This window comes from Vanessa tameamea, chromosome 31 (genome assembly GCF_037043105.1).
Source record: "Vanessa tameamea isolate UH-Manoa-2023 chromosome 31, ilVanTame1 primary haplotype, whole genome shotgun sequence".
NCBI lineage: Eukaryota > Metazoa > Arthropoda > Insecta > Lepidoptera > Nymphalidae > Vanessa > Vanessa tameamea.
The window spans coordinates 1011791-1031852 of record NC_087339.1 but is presented as its reverse complement, the minus strand read 5'-3'; the positions used below and the strand labels follow the sequence as shown (position 1 = coordinate 1031852).

General features: G+C 35.4%; 1 protein-coding gene across 1 annotated transcript in view; it reads right to left on the bottom strand.

The window, feature by feature from the left end:
* Positions 1-20062, bottom strand: part of LOC113392148 (zinc finger protein 175-like) — a 479450-nt gene that overhangs the window by 91169 nt on the left and 368219 nt on the right. The window lies entirely within an intron of this gene.

Here is a 20062-nt window from a genome sequence, read left to right as displayed (position 1 = left end):
CGTTACTTCTGATTTTCCATAACACAAGTGCTTTACTTACGTTGGGATCAGAGTAATGTATGTGGTACCCAGGTACCCTATTAGGTTGAACAAAGCCCTACCACTAAGTTTACTTCAAAATAATCTTTCTAAATAAAGGAGATATGTATCACGATTTTTGGAACGAAGTTCTTTAAAGCGGCTTACAGTAGAGTGAACAGAAATTGTCACGTTAGGAAAAAGCGCTATGCGACCTCCGGGCGACCTTTTCCTCTCTTTCTAAATCTCTCGGTCTCTTTCTGTCATATACGACGAAGTTGTACTGAAACAGTTGAAGTCCCGGGGATAAGGAAGGTAGAAAAAGGGGGGAAGTTACAATAGAATCGTGATTATAGATGGATCTCCTGTGGTTTTAAGGTATAATATGCGGACTTCGTTCCAACCATTTCGTAAGGTTTTTTTTTTTTTTTAAATAGAATACGTGTATCTTTATATTAACGCGTTTAAACGAACGAACAGACTTATATAAAACTGTAGATTATAAATTTATCATATTTAAATTATTTAATAAAGTGCAGCTAATCTATAATGTATTATTGTGAAGTTTATTTAGGTAGCGATGAGATTGCAACGTTACGTTACACGTGGTAACGTTTCTTAATGTGAAACAAGTACGGACGTTTAGGGATGAGACCGACTCGTACGCTGTGACGTCAGACGTCACGACGCTCTCTCGTACCGTCACGCCTCCACGTCGGTTCTCTGGTGTCTCCAGTGCGCGTGTACTCCGTTGTATATTATCATTATAATCAGGGCCGGACCTAAGTTTGGGGGGAGGGGGTCACTAATAACACTAATTAGGGGCCCACCTAAGACATATCTGAACGTAGACTTGAATTAAATTAATTGAATGGTTTTGATTAATTGCAGGACTCGCATGACGGCAAACCAAACGATCTGTTTAATTTAATAGAGTTATGGATTATTTGGCATTATTGTCTATTTTTGACTTAGCTGGGGCCCACTTGAATCCACGCTGCCCTGGGCTGAAGCCCAAAGAGCCATATGGTAGATCCGGCCCTGATTATAATTAAAGTTAGTATATTTTATTAACAGAGACAATGAATTCATTAAAATATAAATGATTTCAATGGCCACCATGTACACTATATACGAGTACGTGTCTTTGCAAATGTAATAAGATTGTGATGTATCTTTCGTTATTGACTAGTGGTCGTCCGCGGCTTTGCTGGACTTTAAAAGGTTGGTCGGCAGGCAAGTTATACTTCCTTAGGCACATTAGAAAAAAAAAATGAGAGTGGTTATTACAAGATGAAGTCGCTCACTAAACCGACAGTTAACTGTCAAGTTGAGTGTCAAATAGACACCGTATATTTCCATCTCGCTTACTCATCATATAATAGATAGAGGGGAGATGTATATTTGTGTATCTGTCATGTCTTGTGTTTAAAGATTAAAAATCTTATTTTATTAATAAGGAAATTACTACTACTATACTTGGCTTTAAAATTTAATTGAGTTTGTTATCTCAACCATACCGATCAATCTCATTCGTGTCTTCTCCATCCTACGTGACATTGGCGAAATTATCTGTGCCCTGTGGCACAACTAAAAGCTAAGAACTAAGAATCGAATTGAATTGAAAATCTTATTTTACAATGTTTATTAACAAAAGTGTGTTTATTCTTTATTGGAACGAAGTTATATTTTAATACAATGCATTACAACGATTAATTCATGAGTAATTACTTACAAAGTATGAATTATAAATATTTAGTCGTATGAAATTTATAGGTATGCACAATATTTGCAGGAAGACGGTTCTGCGACGGTTCGAACTTCGTCGTTACAATATTAATCTGATATTACAATTATTATATTTATCGGAATAGTCTATAGCCTATTCCAATGCAAGTAGGAAAAATGATAAACAAACATTCAATTTACGTATTTCATATTATATATTGTACACTACTAAGAGTTTTATGATTAATTTATCTCTATTTATAATACAACACTATTACACTTAACTACTTATATACAGTTTCAATTTACTTCCAAAATTCCGGTAAAAGTTTCGTCGACGTTCGAAATGCCATTTTTTCGCAAATCCATAGTGAATATCATAGATTAAACAATTTGCTGTCAAATGTTTAATCTATGTTTTTGGCTTTTCTCTTAAGGTTTAAGTATATTAACAATTATTTTAAAAGTTATACGCGGCTTACAGTAGATTGAACTCGCAGAAGTCGTCACGTAAGGATAAAGCGTTATATCCCCCCCCAGGCCTTTCCCCCTCTTCCTATTTCTGTCTATTTTGTTATTTAAACTCTTATCCTGTTATTGTTTTAATGAAATTTTTGTTGCTTGTAATTTAATTATTCTCGAACGTTAATTTATTTTCATAACAATCAATTTCGAAGTGAACGTGACTCGTTTACTTAATAAGTTTTATTCGTCGATTCCTATAAATAGTATTATGTAATTGTTAAGTGATGTTTATTTTTAATCTGTGTTTATGATGGTAATGTCATTTGTAATCTGCATTCGAATTAAACGATACTTTTACTATGTCATTGTTTTATTGCCTTTTTTATATCATAGAAAGCAAATTGCGCCTCCGACCGTGGGAATTAAGGTGTTATGTCCTTAGTGCCTGTGGTTACACTGACCGATTCACTCTTGAAACCGAAATAACAATATTAAGTATTCATGTTTGGTGGTAGATTATATGGTGAGTGGATGGTACCTATCTAGACGAGTTTCCACAAAGCCCTGCCACCAAGTAATCTTCCGTGGAGCGGGAAAGTTTCAGCGGAGGCAATCTCCTCGAGCTCACGCTCTGCGGTGTCCTTTTGTGACATGACGTACTCTATGCTACCTCTGCTAACAATAGCACAATTTAAATATAGTTTGACAACTGTCAAAATCCCCCTCCTCACCTCACCTCGCCTCACCTTACATAACTCTGAAAACATGAATTTTTTTAACAGTCGTTTTGTAATATTTGTGTTTCGTGCTATTCCTTTGTCATAAATATGTTTTTTTTTAATAAATAAACATCGGACAACATCACATACATTACTCTGATCCCAATGTAAGCAGTAGCAAAAGCACTCGAGTACTTTGATGGAAAATCAGAAGTAACGACGGTACCACATACACCCAGACCCAAAACAACATAGAAAACTAATGAACTTTTTCTACATCGACTCGGCCGGGGGAATCGAACCAGGGACCTCGGAGTTCCGTACCCATGAAAACCGGTGTATACACTACTCGACCACGGAGGTCGTCATTTGTATACAACTGACATATTCGATCCAAAGTAAAACCTATTCGAGGTATTATTTTATCACAGCGTCGTATATGGAACACCTTTCAAAATTCTGCCTAGAATAAAACAAGATCACGTTCTATTATATCGAATCCAAGTCCGTCCATCCCGGGCCGGATCTACCATATGGCTTTTTGGGCCTCAGCCCAGGGCCTCATGGATTTAAGGGGGTCCCAGCTAAGTCAAGTCAAAGTCAATAAGACAAGTCAAAATAGACGATAACTTTATTAAATTAAACAGATCGTATGGTTTGCAGTCCTGCGAGTCCTGCAATGAATCAAACCCATTCAATTAATTTAATTCAAGTCTACGTTCAGATATGTCTTAGGTGGGTAATTAGTGTTAGCCCCCCCCTAAACTTAGGTCCGCCCCTGCGTCCGTCCGTATTTAATACCAAATTAAGACCTACACTGCAATGAGCTTTGCTTTAAAACCAGGAAATACGTTTTCTACTAACTTTTATTTGACTGTAGTTGCAGTCTTGGAAAGTTGTCGCGCTGGTAAAAAATAATAATAAATAAATCGTAAAATATAATGTTTATGTATGTTACGTTCAATTAATACGTGACGTTAACTCCGTCTAAGTTTACAAGCGTCCGGCTACAAGCAGTATTCTGGCGATCTCCAAAGTAGTTGGGGCAACTCTTCAATGTCAAAAAACATTGACAAATAAGTCGTATTACTTATTGAATAAATGAATTACGTTGATACATTTAAATAGTCCGGTAGCTTTGCAATTTTTATAGGAATTTTATTTCAAAGAATTGTTTAACGTTCAGAAATCAGTAGAAGTGAGCGTAAGTTGTCAGCGTCAGTAGAGACAGCATAAAAAGTCATTGGCATAAACATTATCAAATTGTTCTTTAACCTTAATCAGACGATGATGACCTCCGTTGTCGAGTAGTGTGTACACCGGTTTTCATGGGTACGCCACTCCGAGATCCCGGGTTCGATTCCCGGCCGAGTCGATGTAGAAAAAGTTCATTAGTTTTCTATGTTGTCTTGGGTCTGGGTGTTTCCACAAACACCCAGACCCAAGACCACGGCATCGATCGACGGCACCACTGCCGTCGTTACTTCTGATTTTCCATAACACGAGTGCTTTAGCTACTTAAATTGGGATCAGAGTAATGTATGTGATGTTGTCGAATATTTAAAAAAAGTCATTGGCAAAAACATTATCAAATTGTTGTTTAATTTTAATCAGATCTTCAATAATGTCATCCACTTTACTTCCCACAGTTCCATCATCTAAATACCATACGTTTAGTTTAGATTTTAAACTTGGAAATGCAGTCATGGATACCTAAGTACAAAAGTTATATGTGGAAACTGACTCAACACGATATCTCTAAAATTAAAATTACTGCTTTCGCGACGTAAACGCTCAATAAGAGAGGACGCCCTGCCTCCCATTTCCTCATTCAAATTGAATTTTGAAATTTATATATTTATATTTGACACGAATACCACATTACATTCAAAAAGGAGTAAAGGTCCTAAAACTCATATTGTGGTGTCATCTGGTAGTAAAAATAAATACAAATTATATAAAAGATACCTCAAAGTACAAGAAAACTAATTTTGCTTAGCCCGACCCAGGGTTCGAACCTGGAATCCCGTGACGTAGACACAAGAGAAGACAGCGTAAGGGAGCAAGTTTAAGCGAGATAAAATACCCCCATCTAAATCAAAGCGCATCAAAGACAGACTCGCCCTATTGTTCAATTTACCCTTCTCACTGATTTATCAAGCAAAGTTTGGCGAATTTATGTTTCTTGGTCAAAGTGTTGAAGTAAAAATACATTATTATTATCTTAAACAATTAAATTATACAAAAAAAATACATTTGTGTGTGTGTGTCGTGTTCTTTGTATACGTATCTTGCTATGTTACTAATAATTCAAGCAAATTCTTCAAAGAGCGCTTGATCTGCTATGGGTTCTTAAGTTTAAAGTGGAAAAAAACATCAATACTAAGCAATTAAGAGTCTAAAAATATACTTTATTCAAGTAGGCTTTTACAAGCCCTTTTGAATTGTCATTCAAAAAACTATATTAAGTGAAGATACCACCGTTTCGGAATGTATATTCTACCGCGAAGAACCGGCAAGAAACTCAGTAGTTACTCTTTTTCAACATTAGAAATACAAAGTTTTGTTAGTTAAATACAATTATATGTGTATGTTATATATCCTGTCTGGAATTTAACAAGCATTAATTCCACGCTTTTTTATCATCAATATAATCTTGTATTGAATAATATGTATTCTTTACCACTGTATTTTTTTACAAATGTTTTGAATTTATGAAACGGCAAAGTTAAAATTGTCTGCGGAATTTTATTATAGAAACGGATACCTTGCTCCAAGAATGATTTATTGACTTTGCGGAGTCGGAAACTTGGCGCTATAAGCTTATCCTTACTTCTTGTGCACATACAATGATTATCACTGATTTTATCAAAGTGATCAATGCTACTGTTTGTATTGTTGGAAATATATTGTTAAGTAAAGCCGATGGTACTACAAAAAATATTAAAAAAAATTACGCTCAGGCAGAGATGAGTGGGATTAAACATGTGAGGCCCCCTTTCGAGCGGGGCCCGTAGCAATTGTTACTCTTGTTACGTTGTTAATCAGGCACTGGTATTGCCACCATTCCACGCGGTCATTATTGGTACAGTATATTAAACTTTTAAATCTTTTATGTATATAGTACTAAATGGACATTAAATGTTGAAAATATTTTAAAGTTGTTCTGTTGTTTGTACAGTCATTCGGATGAAAACAAAATACTGCATTTCGTATGTGTAGTGCGAGAGCAGTTCTAGCAAGTATATATGATGTTCACTCGTTTCGCAGTCGTCGGTAGGAAAACGTATATTTTCAACTTTTAATTTGTTGAATGTTAATTTATATTGTAATAGCTGTCGCCTGCGGCTTTGCTCGCTTGGAAGTTGAATATATTTACACATTAATTTAAAATATTACGTTAATTTAAGACCTCTTTGTAAATCACATTTCTGGTTCGACTTTCGCGAACCAACAGACTGCTCGCAGAGCTCAATCCCGAACAGGCTACATAGAACTGTCCATGCGAAAAACCTTTAAAATGACAAGAAAAAAATTATTCTGTTATAAGGTGGGTGGACCATGGAAGGCCACGCTCCTTTGAAGGCCAACTATTGAAAATTCGTGGTTATTGACATGAGAAGACATATTCCTTCTGCTATACACTAAGATGCATCAAAATCAAGGCCAAAGATGGAGCGGCAAGGCGAATGCGCCGCAATTGTGATTCTGTATGTTTTAATTGAAAAATAAACTATTGATAGTCAATACAGTGTTTTAGATTATAATCGCCACCCTCAGCGAACGTTGAATTACAAACATGACGATTCAAAATTGCCTACTTGAATAAAGTATATTTTATTAAACAATAAATGTGTATGTTAAGGGTAACATAAAAAGACGCCCCAAGACATAAACTTAGATTTGCCTCAACCCTTGTGAAATACCATAATAGAGACGGCGGGTCATTTGTACCCTACTATCAGATAAATGGCACCGGACTGGAACGGGGTTTCAGTCCTGGGGGATCGTTTAGACCTCACGACACGACAACGACAAATATCAGATTTTGACAAATTCGTAGACGAGCCGAGATGGCCCAGCGGTTAGAATGCGTGCTTCTTAATTGGATTTTAATGTGCTTAATTTGTGTTTATAATTCATCTCGTGCTCGGCGGTGAAGGAAAACATCGCGAGGAAACCATTGGTTGGCGGACGAGCATGTGGGCCACCTGATGGTAAGTGGTTACCACCGCACATATACAACGGCGCTGTAAGAAATATTAACCATTCCTTACATCACCTATGCGCCACCAACCTCGAGAACTAAGATGTTATGTCCCTTGTGCCTGTGATTACACTGGCTCACTCACCCTTCTAACCGGAACACAACAATACAGAGTACTGTTATTTGGCGGTAGAATATCTGATGAGTGGGTGGTACCTAACCAGACGGGCTTGCACAAAGCCCTACCACCAAGTATATATATGTCTAATTTCAACGAAATTCTGCCACATGTATATCCACCAACCGGCATTGGAGCAGCGTGGTGGTATATGTTCCAAACCTTCTCCTCAAAGGGAGAGGAGGCCTTAGCCCAGTAGTGGGACATTTATACATGTATTGCGTAGGTAGGCGGACTAGCTACTTGAAGGTAAGTTTTACCTTTGAAGTGTCTTTGAAGTCTTTGAAGTGATAACTTCTTATGGGAGGGTAAGCCGCTTTGTTACGTAACGCGTTGCGGCGCCAGTCTGATTCCCTGTCTTCCTTCCTAGGCAGGCTCCTTCTCTCTCATTCTGACTGACGAATAGTTTAATTGTCTCATTTTAAGGAAATACTAATAATTCCTATTTGCGTCTCCAATTAATCTTAAAGCTTGTGCTAGGAGTGGGGACGACAATTGCCCAAGGGTTAAGGATTGCATCTGCGACTTTTAACATCGCTATGCGGCTTGTAAACCCTTGCGCAATTAACGCTTAAGTAATACTGTTTGGCGGTGGATTATCTGATGAGTGGATGGTACCTATCCAGACGGAGACTAAGCTCTACCACCAAGTGACGTGAAGTAAATAACTTAATCGTCGTCGTGTCGTGTCGTAAGCTGTAAATGCAATTTAAATTAGGCTTAAACTCAATTTACGCGTTATAATTACAAGGCTCGGGTAATCTTAGGATTAAATGGTGGACGTAACTGACGAATTCGATGGTTCGGTTCCAAGTTATAACAATAGGTTTCGACTCGGCAGCGTTGAAGACCGGGGTTTAGTTGCTGGGGATATTATTTATTTGACGACCTCCGTGGTCGAGTAGTGTGTACACCGGTTTTCATGGGTACGTCACTCCGAGGTCCCGGGTTCGATTCCCGGCCGAGTCGATGTAGAAAAAGTTCATCAGTTTTCTATGTTGCCTTGGGTCTGGGTGTTTTTGGTACCGTCGTTACTTCTGATTTTCCATAACACAAGTGCTTTAGCTACTTACATCGAGATCAGAGTAATGTATGTGATGTTGTCCAATATTTATTTATTTAAGTTATTATTTATTTGAAGAAAGTCTAGATATAACAAGTTCTCGCACCAAATATACCCAAAGTTTGCATTATGCACCAAAGACGCGGTATTACTTTATTTTGTGTTCGTGTAATGATGCTGTTATAAACTGTTAAAACTTTCTAGGATAGGAGTCAATGGAGTACTACCTACCACCGGTAAGTAATTTTGTTGCTCCAATAGCTGTATTTATATGTTGTAACAGCATGACTGGGGTTCGAGACGAGTTCGTCAGTTCCGAAATTCCAAATATGCATATTATCCTAGAGATGCATTTCTCATTTAACCAAAAATCTGTAATACTTAAAACAATTCTTTGGTTATTTCACGGTTAGTCTTTACTGCTATACTAATAATATAAATGTAAGAATGCTCTGTCTGTCGGTCAGTCTGTTTATCTTTCAAGGAAAAACCACCCAACCTTAATTGATAAAATTTTGTACGTATATATCAAGCTTGAACTACAACCCTTAAGACGCTATTGAAACCGCGGGCGATAACTAATAAGCAAAGTCAATTGAAACTTTCGAAAAAACTTCACCGTAACCAATGTAAGAAATCACTTCGTTTCTCACGCGTGAAAATCAAAATCAAAATATTCTTTATTCGAATATGTACATAAAAACAAATTTGAATTGTCATGTTACAATTGAAATAAATGTAAAGCTACCACTGGTTCGGAAAGCAGATTCTACCGACAAGAACCGGCAAGAAACTCATTAGTTAAAGTTTTATATATACTGTCAAATAACCAAGTACTAAGTCCACACTTTTTTCATCTTGACTATAAATCTTTACAGCATACTTTATTGTATACTAGCTGTGCCCGCGACTTCGTGCGCCTTTGAATTTAATAAAAAAGCGTGACTTTATTATTATTTTACATATAATTCTAAAATAAAAGTCTAAGTTACTCCTTATTACATCAGCTATCTGCCAGTGAAAGTCCCGTCAAAATCGGTCCAGCCGTTCCAGAGACGGAACAAACAGACAGACAGATAAAAATTGTAAAAAATTTTATTTAGGTATATGTACCGTGTATATATATGCATTTAGTAAAACGCGGTTATTTTAATGTTACAAACAGACACTCCAATTTTATTACATAGACAACAAAGATAAAAATAATAATAAAATAAATAAATAAAACACGGATACATCCCAAACAAAAGAAGCGTACAATTTTGACGACCTTATCGCTACGAAGCGATCTCTCGCAGATGACAGATTAAGTAAGAAATTATTATACCCTGTACAAGTTAGCTTGATCTTTTTGACAGATGTACATTTTCCTGATCGACATAACTTTGCAATGACGAACATATTATTTTCTTAATTTGATGATTTTAAAAATTGTAAAAACATTTAAAAAAAATACATATAATACAAAAGATTCAAGCGTTATCCGAAAATTTTAAGACTTTTTCTATTTTATATATAGATTCAAAGTAAAATTTAAATAGAAACACTGAAAATAATCGACGCTTGTACGAAGTTACATCGGTCGGACGGTAGGGACGCGAATAACAGGAAGTAACTGCAACAAATATCGATTACAAAAATCCTTATTAAAGATTATTGTTAAGTTATTGTTACGAACGGGGGTCCTTTTGGTTGGGGTCTCTTTAGCTGGTATAACTCTTTTCAGAAAAATAAGTAAAAAAACATTGAATTCTAATTTGAATTACGCATTCCATCGTTCCATTGACTGGTTGTATATGATATATTTTCTGTTTCTCATCACTAGCCCGTCTGACAAAAAGATCAAGCTAACTTGTACTGGATATAAATAAAATTAAATGATTACAAAAAAGGTTTACGTTATGTATGTTTTAATCTATTCTGTAATAATAATAATAATTAAATTTATATTATTTTTTAAATGTATTGATAACATTGATATTAAATAAGAGGCTGATTTGACTTTTCTGTTCAATATTGTGAATTATGTGATTCGTAGTGAGGCTTATTTAACTGATAGAAGATCGGTACAGAACGATTTCACTCCTTGCTCTTCCTGGAGCAGCAACGTGTTAACATTTAAGGTATGGTATAATTTCGTGATAAAGCATTATTGTTATTGCTTGTTAAATTATTGATGATATATGAATTGTGCTTTTTTTGCAATTATCAAGATACAAAGTTAGTATTAAGGTAATTTGTGTTAATGTAAATATTAATTAATACAATATTACGATTACTACAGCTATTATCAGGGCCGATTCTACCATATGGCTTTTTGGGCTTCTGCCCAGGGCCCCGTGGATTCAAGGGGCCCCCGGCTAAGTCTAGTCAAAGTCAAAAATAGACGATAACGCGAAAGAATCCATAACTTTATTAAATTAAACAGATTGTATGATTTGCAATTAATTCAAGTCTACGTTCAGATATGTCTTAGGTGGGCCCCTAAGTAGTGTTAGCCCAGGGCCCCCCAAACTTACGGCCCGGCTCTGGCTATTATAATGGTTAAATAAATATTTGTGTTTCATCTTTCTTTTGTCTTAGAACCTTAAAATATAATAGAGTTATAAGGAAATGGAAATTATTCTTAAAATATCATGACATTATGCACTAAGTCTCTATAAAAAATATAACACAGGCAATCAAATCTCGTATTGAGTAACATGCTTTATTTATCAAAGTGTTCTTGAAATTCGCTTTTAATTTTTCAATAATACAAGCTATAATTGAAGTATTGACAATCATTTACGTCATTAAAATAAAATTTCCTCAAGACAAAAACTCGAGAAAATCGAAATAAACCGTTTTCTAAATCAAATGAATGTCATTATTATTCCGTAGACAGTCTGCCTTCCTGTAAAATCAACACAGTTCTAACGAAGCTATTGTTTTACGTTTTAAATGGCACCCTCTTTTTAAACGGATTTTTTTTTTATTCAAATTAACCTCGAATACTATGTACCACTGTGCTAGAAGTTTCCCGACGATCTTGACTGATGATGCCGAGTTCAAAAAGATGTATAGAATTCATCTAATGCTTGGCGGTGAAGGAAAACTATGTAAGGAAACCTGCATGTGGTTGCAGCACCGTGGTGGAGTAAGCTCCAAACGTTATTGAAAGGGAGAGAAGATCAGCAGTACCATAAACAAGTTGTTATTTTATTTTATTTTTTTGTAAAGTAGATTTATATACTCTCATCTATTCTAAGTAAAAACGTACTTTATTCAAGTGAGATTTTATTAGCAGTTTTAACATAACCGGTTCGGAATGCAGATTCTATCGAGGAGCATCGGTAAGATACTCACTTACTCTTTCCAACATTTGTTATACAAAGTGAAAATTAAATTGATATAATAAATTAAAAATAAACAAATGACACACTACATAAACTAACTAAATACACCGAAAAACAAAAAGAGATTTGTTAAAGAATTAATCGCCGTAGGCTATTATTATATATTTGGTTTTTTGTTTTTTTACGAGTAAGGTATATTTATTAACATAAGAATTGATAACATTAAGTGCTTATAATATGAATTAAAAATATGAATTAAAAATAGTTACTGTATAAACTTGTCCGCGTGGAATGGATTAATCACAAAAAAAAACAATTATCTCATAAGTATAAGGCTATGCAAACATTATGATAAACATTTTTTAAACGATTTACGGTTTCGAATTGATTTTTGATTCGTAGAGCCGAAGGTTTCGGCTACGGTTACGGAGCTCTATGACATTATTGGTCTCTACTCAGCAATGTCACAAAAACAGACATTTTATAATAAAACATTATTTAATAATAACGTAGTATAAAACAAAGTCACTTTCCGCTGTCTGTCCCTGTGTATGCTTAGATCTTTAAAACTACGTAACGTATTTTGATTTTTTTATTAGATAGATTGATTCAAGAGGAAGGTTTATATGTATAATACATGCACAATATAGTAGAGAAACACTGATAATTTTAGAGGTTTCCAAAGTGATGTCGTAAATAAATACATTTTTTGCGCTTACATTGCAAACGCTGGCTGAACCCTAAGAGATAGATCAAAATAATGTACTACAGTATTGTACACCTTAATAAGGCCTACAAAAAAGGCCGTGAAGGTATATGTCTATTTCTTAGGGATAACTCACAATAACCATTTTTTATCTTTTACTTATTAGGAGAAATAATGGCTTATTTTCGAAGCGATTTTAAGCGATACAGCATTAGTCCTTATCCAATTAAGTACCTTAAATACACTGTGAATTTAGTATAGATCAATATGGCCCTCTACTGCATGTAATTGAAATGAATATTTTCGAAGATCTTACAGATTTAAAACGCAGGGTTTAAACATTGCGGTTTGTATTGTCTAACGACTGAAAAACTGTGAAATTTGTATATAATGACATCTCTAGTATATTTAGTATCAGTATTGCACCCGTGCGAAGCCGGGGCGGGTCGCCCATTAAAATACTAAGAATTTGTGTGTACAGATAGAAAAGTGCATTAACACAAATTCATATTTTTAGTATCATATCTTCAAACCTCGCAATGCGTAGGCGGGAAGCGCCATCTTGTTAAGTCTAGACTGTAAATGTTGAAATAATTCAGAGGCTAGATTTAGGGGGCGTGGTTTTAAACGCACGACCCTCCACGCCACGCCCACTCACCCTCCTATCACTGATCTAAATTTAGTCATCACAAAGACGCCGTACAGTTGAGACGTATGCAACTTTGTTCCTTGATAGATATCAAGTAATATCATTAATATTATCACTGAAAATTATATTCAATTGAGTTATTAATGAGTTTATTATCGTTTCAAAGTGTTATCCGTTTAAATAAATGTTTAAATCGTGATTAATTCGTTATTTGTGAAGTTTGTTTGTTTACTAACAAATTTGTAACTTGCGTAGGTCAAGGTTGAGGTTGTTTACGTGTGCCACGAGGTCTTGGTAAAATATTAGTGAATTTATAGTTATAACATTGAATCATAAATCTATTAATTAATAAATATAGATTAAATTGGTGATATGGTTAAACTGTGATGGTGTTCCGGAGAGATTATTGTGAATAAAATTATTAACAATAAAAAACTTTGTTAAATATTCATTGATGAAAATCTAAAACTAATTTTGTAATTAATTTGGTTTGAAATAGTGTTTTGTGTTCGATAATAATTTATAGAAAGTTTAATTAAAAAATCAAATTGGATTCAAAGAACAGAAGCGGGCCCCTCGGGGCTGAGGCTTCAAACTCGAAGAGGCCAACTAAAACGCTTCTAGTACATCCATTCTTCAAATCGAATTCGACAGAAAACGATAAACAAAATAAATATTTACTAGAAACACCGAAAGATCTGAAACGAAAAACGCCACTCCTTGAAATACCAGAAGATTTCAACAAGAAACCCAAGCTATTCGCTGAATCAACCGCTACAAAACAAAGAGACACAAATGAATCGAATCGGACTGAAATGAAAAATAATTTCAAACAAACGGACCACGAAAGCGACAGTCAAAATCACACTGTTAGTATCTGTCAAAATAAACCTGTCAAAATCTGTCGTCACTGTTGCTGTCACGAGGCGTGTGAGGACAAAATTAAATCGAACGAATCGTCTTGTGTCGGCGAGCTTTCAACGTCTTGCTGTCAAAATCAAGCTGTAAAAGTGATTTTCGCGCCGGCGATGATGCCACCAATGTTCCCCATGTCTGCTGTGCCGTATATCGTGAAACCATCTGTTAAAATCAATGAAAAGGTAGGTTTCTTTAGCTTCTATGACTTCTATGAAAAATAGCTGTGCTATTTTGCCTGTGTGGACTTTAAGACGACATTTTACTTGACGGTGCCATCCACTCACCAGATATTGTACCAGCAAAAACAATAATTCTCTGAAAGTTTCGAGTTTCTGCTTACAGAATACCTCTACTGGTAACAATTTGTCAAATTATTTTTTTATAAAATCGGTCCTTCTTGGTAGGGCTTTGTGAGAGCCTAGGCAGGTGCCACCCATAACATAATCTACCATTAAGCAGCAATACTTTGTATTGTTGTGCTCCAGTTTATAGGGTAAGTGAGCCAGTGTTACTACAGGCACAAGGGACATAACATCTACTTGTTTGTTGCACATTGGAGTTGTAAGGAATGGTTGAAATATCTTATGAACCGATGTCTTTGGTGTGTGATCATTTACCATCAACTGTCCACCTGCCTATAACACAATTAAAATAAAAAGTTCTCAAGCTTAAAATAACATTAACATTATATATCAAAATACTAGCGACGCGCTCCGGCTTCGCACGGGTGGTTCTCTACTAAATTATAAATATATTATACATAGAAAACTTCCTATTGAATCGATCTATCTATTAAAAAAAACTGCATCAAAATCAGTTGTGTAATTTTAAAGATCTAAGCGTACATAGGGACAGACAGCGGTAAGCGACTTTGTTTTATACAATGTAATGATTGGTTGTTATGGCAACTTGAATGTGTTGACACACACAAATGTATCAATATTGCTCAATTAGTATACGTAGTTATTTTCATAGTATTATGAATTATCTCATGGAATTTTGTCTCGTTAGAGTTGTCCGATCTATTTGAAATTTTGGAAACATGTATAATTGTATTTAACTAACGTGACTGTATTTTTAAATGTTGAAATAGAGTGACTACTGAGTTTCTTGCAGGTTCTTCTCGGTAGTAAATACATTCGGAACCGGTGGTAGCTTTACTGTAAATAGTTTGTTAAATGACGATTCAAAAGTGCTTGTAAAAGCCTACTTGAATAAAGTATATTTTGATTTGATTCGATTTGATTTGATTTGATAGATAAGAGGAGGAAAGGTAAACTAATAACACCTATGGCTTCCAACGTCGCAAAGTTAACTTCTTCCTGAGGTATTATTATTACTAAGCAACTATTTTTAACTTGGCCTATTAAAAAATTTAAAGGTAATTTTAAAAATTTATAAATAAAGCATATTACTCAATACGAGATTGTGTTAAAGATAAAGAAAAGTAGACTTAGTATTTACTGATTTCTAGGCAGGATATGTATAAATGTAGAATAGAGTAACTACTGAGTTTCTTGCCGGTTCTTGTCGGTAGAATCTACATTCGGAATCGGTGGTAGCTTTATATTTAACGCAATTGTAACATGTCAATTCAAAAGTGCTTTTGTGTGCCTACTTTAATCGAGGCCCAACAGACGCTGCGCTGTATTGTATTTTTTAAGCCAGTGAAAAATATTTGACTCAAGTCTGTTACTAAACTGCTTAACTTTTCTGCTTATATTTCTTTTCATAAAAACCTTCTACGGAATAACTAGAAAACTAAAATAAAGATTAATGGAATCGGTAAAGTCAAATGTATTCATTTTTATATAGGTATATGTGTTTAATGTAGTTATTTTAATAAATAAAAAAAGTATATATTAATACACGACCTCAGTGATTGTCATTAGTGTAAATCGCTTTATGCTAAACGCTTTGATAAGTGAGAAGTGATCTTTGACACTTTCTTATAAGCAGGAAAGTATTAGTGACCAGATATCCGTTTCTTGGTGGTACGGCTTTGTACAATCCCGTCTGGGTACCACCCACTCATCAGATATTCTACCGCCAAACAGCAGTTCTCAGTATTGTTGTGTTCCGGTTTGAAGGGTGAGTGAGCCAGTGTAACTACAGGCACAAGGGACATAACATCTTAGTTCCCGAGGTTGGTGGCGCATTGTTGATGTAAGGAATGGTTAATATTTCTTACAGCGCCATTGTCTATGGGCGGTAGTGCAAACTTACCATCAGGTGACCTATTTGCTCGTCCGCCTACCGATAAAAAAACATGGAAGCCGCCTTACTATTTTGTACAGTTGACGTAATAATTTGTCACTAAACACTTGCCCTAGCTATTTCACGTACACAATCGAGCAAGTGCCTAATCACCTGATGGTGGTCATTAGTAAGAAATAATGAAATGATAAGCCTAATAATTACACTCTGTTAGAGTGCAACCTTCAAACCGGAACACAACAATAATTATTATTGTTTGTCGCTAGAATATCTTATGAGTTGAATATCGGGTTGGTACCTACCTAGCTGGGTTGCATAATTCCTCAGAAAGGTACCCGGACCCCCTCGAAACCGGGTTATATGGGATTCGAAACCCATTAAAATCATTGCGAAAATGTGGTATCAGGTCGATATAACGCATCCGGGGTCCCTCTCAGCCGATTCCAACTGTATTTACGCTTAGATCTTTTAAACTACTAAACGCATTTTGATGCGGTTTTCATCAATGGAAAGAGTGATTCGAGAGGAAGGTTTACATATATAATACACGCATATTACAGTAGAGAAAAGCCGAGATTTTCAATTATTATTATCTGTATGAAGCCAGGACGCATAGCTTTATAAAACAAAGAAACCCCATTGCATTTGTCCGTCTGTTTGGACGCGATAAACTCAAAAAACACGTTACTGTTTTTCATACGGTTATTATCATACGTTAATGTTGTAATACAATTTAACCCGTTTTGGAGTAACCCGGTTAGATAGTCATGTGTCAGAATTACATTGAACTAAACACATGCAGATTTTCTCACGATGTTTTCTTTCATCGAGCACGAAATGTATACACACAGAAATTAAGTCGTCCTTTTGAACTCGTAATCATGGGTTCAGACGCATACATTCTAACCACTGGGCCATCTCACCTTTAAAGATGTGTGTAACGGTATATCTTATATATTAATCGCTTAAGACTATTTTCGCCCCAGTGATTATGGGACGATGGCTGCTTGTAATGTTATAGTCTCATTTTGAAGAGCTCCAGTCTTAGATGTGCAGAAAATTAAAACGGATTATTGATTTGGTTTTATCAAATTACTACGATTTAAGAAATAATTAATTTTAGAGAGCGGACAAAACTTACTGGTCGGTTAGAGAGCGGTAACACTGTTGTATAAGATAAAAAAAATGATAAAAACACTGTAACTGAACGAATGTATACTATTTCATATTAAAAAAAAAAAAAATTTAAAAGAGGTTTCTCGTGCATAAATATCCTAGTTTTAAATCTATATTAATATTGTAAATGCGAAAGTAACTGTCCATCTGTCTGTCGCTCTTTCACGGCCAAACCGCTTAACTGATTTTGATTAAATTTGGTATGAATCAAGTTCGAACCTTTTTTTATGCCTACACTTAACGACCGACCTCTAAGCGAAACCGCGGGCAACCACTAGTGTTATATAAATATCATACCTTTGAATTATAGTGGTCATAATACGGAAAAATGTCTATGAATAAAATTGTAGTTAAGGTTGTTTATAGCGCGCGTGGAATGTATGCGTTTAAACTCGATGCGAGTTTTAGGACATTTAGTTTTTATTTAATTGGTAGGTAGGCAAGGTTTAACTGGTCGGAGTGGTCACCACCGCCCATAGTCAATGACCCTTTATGAAATATTAACCACTCCTTAGATCACACCAATGCGCCAACCTTAGGCAACCTTATGTCTCTCGTTCTATAGTTACACTGGCTCACTCACCCTTCAAACCGGACCACAACAATACTAAGTACAGCTGTTTGGCTGTAGAATATCCGATGGGTGGGTGGTACCTACCCAGACGGGCTTGTACAAAGCTCTCCTACCGAGTAAACTGTTTACTATAATACATTTAAAACTGGTTTAGTCTGATTGCTTAGGAGATACGAGGTTCTCAGTTCATATTCCAGATGTCAAATTATCTTTGATTCCATTTTTGTGTGATTTTATCGTGACATTAAGAAATATTTGAGTTTGAAAATTTTGGATTAATATATTAATTTATTATTATATAATTATTATTTTAATGGCGTTGACTAGCGATGTCATGAATGAAAGGAATGATTAATACTTAAAATCTTATATAATCGTGTCGTCCGGTTTATACTCATCAGGTGATCCAAGGTTCTCCTTTTGAGGAGAAGGTTTGGAGTTATATCACCACCCTGCTCCGATGCATACACAAGGCAAAATTTCATTGATAAGAGACACATGCAGGTTTCCTCACGATGTTTTCCTTCGACGAGGTTAAGCACTTGGCAATGAATTGGTTCTTGCCTGGGTTTGAACTCGCAATCGGTTAAGATGCACGCATTCTAACCATTCGGTCATCTCGGTTCAATTATCATTACATTGTATAAAACAAAGTCGCTTACCGCTGTCTGTCCCTGTGTATGCTTAGATCTTTAAAATTACACAACGGATTTTGATGCGGTTTTTTTAATATATAGATTGATTCAAGAGGAAGGTTTATATGTATAATACGTGCACAATATAGTAGAGAAACACTGATAATTTTAAAGGTTTCTAAAGTAATGTCGTAAATAAACATATTTTTTTGCGCTTACATTGCACATGCTGGCTCAACCCTACGAGTTAGATCAAAATAATTTACTACAGTATTGTACACCTTAAAAAGATCTTCAAAAAAGTTCTGAATGGTATATTATAATTGTCTATCTCTTAGGGATAACCCACAATAACCATTTTTTGTCCTTTACTTTTCACGAGAAATAATGTCTTTTTTTGTATTGTCTAATGACTGAAAAACTGTGAACATTGTAAGACATTCTGTAGTATATTTAATGGCAGCATTGCACCCGAGCGAAGCAGGGTCGGGTCGCTAGTTATAAATAAATATAAAAATAATTACATTTTTAAAATTGGTTTTATAATATAAATTAAAACGACTCAGGTTTAGAATCTATAAAAGTTAAAGTGATTTCAATTAATCTTCTACTTTGACCGGATGCGGATTGAAGGCACTTACCGGGGATAATCGTAAATCTGTCAAAACACCCCTTTGCGGTATCTCAGACGGTGCCTGTGCGTGTCAGTCCTATTTCTTGATATAAATTTCCCTTTATAAGTATAGGCAAAGACCAAATATCTCAGTACCTGTATTTCCTCTGTTTGTCAATTTTAAGCTATTGACTTTAATTGATATAAAAAAGCGAGGTGTCGCGGGACTTCCGGTTGGAATGGAGTTAGAATGAAGTTAGAAGAAATGAGATCAATTAACGACGTTTAAGAATTTTGTATGAATTTTGTAAAATGTAAGTAGCTAAAGCACTTGTGTTATGGAAAATCAGAAGTAACGACGGCACCACAAACACCCAGACCCGAGACAACATAGAAAACTAATGAACTTTTTCTACATCGACTCGGCCGGGAATCGAACCCGGGACCTCGGAGTGGCGTACCCATGAAAACCGGTGTAAACACTAATCCACCACGTGAACCCGTGACATATGTACAAACTGATTTTCCCATTTATAATATTAGTGTTGTCATCTTCTAATCAAAATATTCTTTATTCAAGTAGCAACACCATGACCATTTAAGCGTCAATAGCGCAATGGCTTACCACCTAGCGCAAAAGTCGCAGGATCAATCCTGACCCCTTGGACTATCGTCGTCCCCACTCCTAATACAAGTGATAAGCTTAAAAGGAGGAGTAAATAGGAATATTATTAATTCCTTAATTAATTTGGGGCATTGCTAGTATTATTTAAAAAAAAAAAGTAGGCTCAAAAGAGCAGCTTACCACCGGTTCGGAATATAGATTCTATCGATATTAACTCAGTAGTTACTCTTCTCCAA